Source organism: Panthera uncia (genome assembly GCF_023721935.1).
Source record: "Panthera uncia isolate 11264 chromosome A3 unlocalized genomic scaffold, Puncia_PCG_1.0 HiC_scaffold_11, whole genome shotgun sequence".
NCBI lineage: Eukaryota > Metazoa > Chordata > Mammalia > Carnivora > Felidae > Panthera > Panthera uncia.
Genome location: NW_026057578.1, coordinates 28,331,222 through 28,337,221, shown reverse-complemented (window position 1 = coordinate 28,337,221; position 6,000 = coordinate 28,331,222). Strand labels below are relative to the sequence as shown.

General features: G+C 56.5%; 1 protein-coding gene across 2 annotated transcripts in view; it reads right to left on the bottom strand.

Annotated features, from left to right (window-relative positions):
- Positions 1-393: 393 nt before the first annotated feature.
- Positions 394-6,000, bottom strand: part of STK35 (serine/threonine kinase 35) — a 40,252-nt gene continuing 34,645 nt past the window's right edge. Inside the window, exons 3-4 of one of the 2 annotated variants that reach the window (XR_007462116.1) lie at positions 1,048-1,157; positions 395-916 (exon numbers count right to left, since the gene is read on the bottom strand). The gene's annotated coding sequence lies outside the window, so the exon portion shown is untranslated. Of the gene's footprint in view, positions 1,158-6,000 lie in introns of both variants that reach the window. The other variant, XM_049651043.1, reaches the window with a different exon arrangement.

Sequence of the window (6,000 nt, the reverse complement as noted above, 5' to 3'; positions counted from 1 at the left end):
AGGAAGATGGCACCTGACCCTGTCTCCGGCCGTGATACCACAGGCCCACACGCGGGGCACACCCTTCACGGGGAGAGGACAGTGGCAGGCAGTTCAGGACACCCTGTTCTTATGGCAATGGTCACAACGGGATCTCAGGGACTCAGGCAGTCTCTGTGACAACGGGGACGTTTGGCGGGCACATGTGGGAAGGGGATGATCCAGGAGGCAGGAGGTGACGGGCGCTGACCTCACAGGAGTGACAGCTGCCTGCGGAAGACCCGGCCGTGTCCCAGGTAGAGGTTTGGCACAATAGTTTTTTCCTGGGGCGGGGTGGGGGGGGGGGCTTCCTCAGGGGGGGAGGCCCGATAACAGAAAGGGAGGCCTTGCGGGGGGGGGGGGGGCGGCCCCCCAACCACCGGGAGGGGGGGGGGGGGGGGGGGGGGGGGGAGTCACCTCCATCCCCCCGCCTGCCCCCACCGCCCGCGAACTCCCACCACTGCGTGTCCTGGCGTGGCCCAGAGTTTCCAGAAGCCGAAAGAGAACAAACCCGCAGTTTGGACTTTCTTGAGTTCTCCTGCCCAAACCCTGTCTTCCTCTTCCAGGTGGTTCTTCGCCTCTGATCATTTCTAAGGCCCGAGGGCGAGCGAGGAGCAGCACGGCAGTGCCCGCGTCTGGTGGGGCACACGGAAGGACAGCCCGCAGGCTGCCTCCTGTCTTCACGCCCCCGTGGTGGGACCGACCCCCCGCCCCGCTCTGGGGAAGTGAGGTGTTGGAAGCAGAACCGGGGGATGGGCAAAACCAAGAAGACAGAGGGAAAATAAAGGAACAAAACAAAATAGCTCCCTAACCCCTTATAAAAATTAAAAATGAAATTTACACATATGCTTTGTCCGTGTCGTTTCTCCACAGCATTAGTTTCTTGCTCTTCTGAAGTCTTAATCGTTTAAATTAAAAAAAAAAGAAAAAAAGAAAAAAGAAAAAAAAAAGGACAAAAAATGAAGATTAAAAAAAAAAAAAAATGAAGCGAAACTAAAAGGGGAGGGGAATCCCAAACAAAAGCTTCACATTGTCGGAGATCCAGCTGTTGGGAGATCGCCAACCGACCAAGCCGTCACCTGCATGTTCTGCCGTCCTCTGTGTGAGACGTGATGAGACTGTGGGTCCCGAGGATCAACCTGGAGGACAGAAGACAGGGGATGAGTGGACACAAGGCTGGGGATTTAGGCTCCAGCATCCGACCACAGGACGGCAGGACCTGTCATGTGCTGGGGCCGGGGAGGTTCCTACATTCTCCCCCTGCTAGGGAGTAAATCTAGTTATGCTATAACCACCCTGCTGTAGGGACACATTATTCTTTCTTTCTTTCTAATCTTTTTTTAAATGTTTATTTATTTTTGAGACCGAGAACGGGTGGGGGAGGGGCAGAGACGGGGAGACACAGAATCCGAAGCAGGCTCCAGGCTCTGAGCTGTCAGCACAGAACCCCCACGCAGGGCTCGAACTCGTCAACCGCGAGATCATGACCTGAGCCCGAGTCAGACGCTCAACCCGCTGAGCCACCCTGGTGCCCCGAGACACATTATTCTTTCTCACAGAGGGAAACTGAGGCACAGGTTAAATTACATGAGTGACATCACGCACTGACCAAGGGGCAGGCCCTGGCCGGGAACCCAGGCTTGTGGGCTGCAGCTACAAATCCGATCACGAACTCCTTCCCTATGCTATTAGGAAGAGTTGCCACGGGACCCCAGCTGTCCGTCCCTGCAGGCCCTGGCCCACTGTCCTCCTCGTCCTGATTGTGCCTCGTGGCCATGCTCTCGAGTTGACTTACCCTATCTCACAGACAAGTGAGGTCCTGTATGAGGTCTGAGAACCTGTAGCCGAAGCTCTCAGGTCTCCGGAGGATACAGCATCCCACAGCCATGGACGAACAGTGGTGACTCAGGGCCGTGGTTTAAGAATGAGGTTCTGGAGCCAGAACCTGCAGTGGTGAACAGGTCCTGCCACTTGACCATGGGGTAGATTTATGTCCTCCGCCCTGTGGTCCCATCGCCTGTACCAAATCGCAGGCTATGATGAGGACCAAATGAACGAATACATGTGACATTAGAAACAGTGCCTGGGGTGCCTGGGTGGCTCAGTTGGTTGAGCGTCCGACTTCGGCTCAGGTCATGATCTTGCGGTTTGTGGGTTCGGGCCCCGCGTCGGGCTCTGTGCTGACAGCTCAGAGCCCGGAGCCTGCTTCGGGTTCTGTCTCTCCCTCTCTCTCTGCGTTCCCCCCACCCCCCCCACCATCTCTCTCTCCTTCAAAAATAAATAAACATTAAAAAAAAAGAAAGAAAGAAAGAAACTGTGCCTGGCCCTATTATGATTAGCTGTTGTTTGGGAACGGCCTTGGTGCCAGATCTCGGGAGCAAAACCAGCCACCAGCCTTTCAGGGACCTGTTTTCTTGGAGGCTGAGAACACAAGAGCCTACGGAGATTAGCCTTGGGCCAGCCCCTGGCTCCAGCCCGGCTGTCCCCGTCTGAGCTAAGCAGAACCCCGTCCTAGGCAGGCCGGGCACCCAGGGCAGCAACGCTCCATCTGTGTGGCACATGGCCTCATCTCGGGGTTTTGGAGTGCCTGCTCTCACCCTGAACAACTGAATCACACAAGTCTTCCACGGCACACTTGAAATCCCTCCAAATCCGCCCCGCCCCCCCCCAAGGGCCTCACTGTTGGATACGCTCTGTCCGGCCTGAAAGGTCTGCCCTCCCCGCCCAGCGCCCTGCCCACCGTCTTTTGCTGCCCGTGCAGCCCGACCACACAGGCCTGTCGTCCTCAGGTCCCAGGGAGATGCCTGGCTAGTCCTCACGAGAGGCCGTGGGGTCCAGCAGTTTTAGACAATTTGCTTCCTGTCAGCCTGTTTCCTCCTGGGCGAAATGGGGGTGTGGGGGGGGGGGTGCTTCTTTAAGGTCTGACTTGAATAAATGACTGTAAACTACCTTGCCCACGGTGGGAACTGACTTACTCCGTGAACCTGTCCTCCCCTCGTTGCTGGCCAGAAATCGCTAATGTGTGAGATCTGAGCAGGTTGTAGTCCTGTGACCACCAGAACTGCTCCTAGCTGTGGGTGAGGGGAGCAGGGGAGTCCCTGCTGGAGAAGTGCACGGGCGCCTTCTGGAAAGCCATCTGGCCATGTGTTCTCAGAGCTTCAGATGGGTGTAAGACCTCTAGACCCCAAAATTCCACTTCTAGACCTAGTTTAACGGATCATCTTAAAACATGAAAAGGGCTTTACGAATAAAGATGTTCACTGGAGTGTTATTTAAATTTTGACGCAACAACCCACAAATCCAAAGACAAAAGATTGAAGCCAATGATCCATCTACTCAGTGATATAATTACAGAGGAAATAAGGCTGTGTGGCGTTTTGAACATACTTCCCAGGGTTAAGAAAGAAGCAGGTTACGAAGTTCCGTGGCAGAAGGTACGGCCATCACTGTGCAACAACCAAAAACCTCCAAGTGGATGGAAATTGGCATGAAATACGTCGAAACGTGGTACTTGTCACAGGTGTGTTTTTTTCTACCCCCACTTAGGAGCGAGGACACATCGCGTTTTCATGCTTTACTTTGTGATGGGAAAAATCGCGCACTCTAACGGGTAAGAAAAGCGGGCAGCCCCCAAGGAAGGTTGGGGAGGAGCAGCCCAAGACGCCAGACCCAGGCTCTTTTCTGGGCTCTTCCACACACAGTGCACGGCGAGAAATTGCCACATCTGTCAGGTGCGGTTAGACCGTGCAATTCCTCCTCTAGTTCAAGGCGAGGGAGGGGGCTCCCGGGGTCTGTAGATGAGTCAAGTGGAGAGTGCATTATAAAGGCACTTTTCGGAAAAGTATTTGATCTGGAAGAAAACACTGGACTTCTCAGCCCCAACCTTTTCCTCTGCTGCCTCTGCTTCCCTGCAGTTAGGTTCCCTCAATCGACAGCAACAAATCCACTGGCGGGTCTGGTATCCCAGTTTCTGACTTGGAAAAATAAAATCATCGTTAGCACACCCTGGGATGATGTAGAAGCCACCTCAAACTCTGGCTTTATTCAGCCGTGCCCGCTGCCTCCCGGCCCCATGCTTTCAAGATGAAGCAGAGCAACCAGCAGCCAGGGGGCGGGAGGGCTTGGGGGGAATCTCACCATCCAGGACATCCTAAGTCCGTGTAAAATAGGACAAGAAAAGCCCGGGAAATTGTAGGCTCGTGTGTGATCTCCTAAGATACTCTTTGGGACCAGTGACGACCAGTTTCAACCCTGCCTTCCTCCCTCCCCTGGCAGGATGCAAGCTGAGGACAACCTGCTCGAAGGGATGCCCATCAGCAGAGAGGTGGCCCATGGCAGCAGCAAAGCAGTGGTTGAGGAGGCGGAGAGATTCAGAACCCGGGACTCCCTTGTACACACTGAACGAGCAGAACCAGAGTGTGCCCATGGAAGGTCAAACCAACAGCACAGCTCTCCGCAAGCGCTCCCGAGACACCAGCGTGTAATGACTGCTGTGATCACCGGGTCCCCTGCCAGGAAGCCAGGCGGACATTTCCCACCGGCTCCTCCCCCCTCCCCCTGCTTTGGCACTGGGTCTGGTCCTCCCGGTAGGAGGTCCCAGGGTGGCCTAGAGGTCAGGGTCTGCTTCTTCCCCGGGGCAGCGGTGGAGGGGGGGGGGGGGGGGGGCAGGGACAATGAAAGTAAGAGGGCTGTCTTCCAGGAAGAGGACCTTGGCTTTGGGTTTCTCTCCCATCTCCCATGACAGAAGGTCCTCCGACCCTCTTATGGAGCCAATGGCAGCGGCCACATCAGAACACAGGATCTGCGGTCACGAGTGGGAATGGCTCAGACCACCCAGTTCTGGGTTAAAGCAGCAGCGGACCCTCCCGGGCACCTGCTGGAACAACGAATGGGCCCCCGGGCTTCATCCTAGCAGACGTCAGACCCAGCTCCCTGACTGCCCCTTCCGTTCTCAGCTTCACCCAGGGGCTGCCTCATCCCTCCCAGTGGAAAGCTTACCTCTGACCACAGAGCCCTCTTGGGAGGAGGCTGGGGCACAACGAAGAGTCGTGTGTGATTAACCTACAGATAACGTCAGCAGCACACTGAGCCGTTCGCCTCCCTGGCCATCTCATTCGGTGAGGGTGACTGCCCCATTTTAACAAGGGAACGGGCCCAGAGAGAGGCCACAGTTCACCCCCCCCCGCCACAGAGCTGCTGAGCAGCAGACGTGGCACCGAATCCAAACTTCCCCAGTGTCCCTGCCCGGTCTTTCCGCTCTGATGGTCCGCACTTGGTGCTCCCAGAGCTGCCTGGCCGGTGGCTTCCGACAGCCCGGGTCTGCGATGGTCCTGGGTCGGGGGGAGAGGGGCCGGTGATCCGGGAAGGCGTGTTGGCAAATCCCGCGCTTTCTTATTTCGGCTCTCGGATGAGGGCCCCTCAGCACATCCAACCTTATTTCTCTGTACTTATCGTAACAGCAATCACTCACGGGGCACTAACATGCACACGCTACGGGTTTTGTAGGGAACAACCTATCAAGGCGGTGTTCAGCTCTCTTACACTGCTACCCGGCGTGTCCCCTCGCGGAGCCCTCAGCCAACCACCCGGTGACGCAGGACCTATCGTCACCCGGTTCCAGGGAAGCTCAGAGAACAAGGACTGTACGGCGAGGGGGGCAGGAGGGGAAAGGGTTTGGGCCTAGGTCGGCCTCCCCTGCCCCCCCCCCGCCAGCTCCTGCTCATACCATGTCACGGTCACGGGAAATCCCTTCCTGGAGCGACCGGAGCTTACGTGGAGCTTAAAACCCACGTGATCCCTTCATCTACGGACACGGTCACCCAGGAAAGGGTTCACGGACGGCCTGGCTCAGGTACCGCCGCACAGGCCTGGGGTCTAGAGCACATCACGGGATGCGGTGTTCCTCTGCCAGCAAAGCGGCTGTCTGGTCTGATCAAGGAGACCGGGGAGCAAAGTGCTCCCGTTAATGCCACCAGCAGTTTG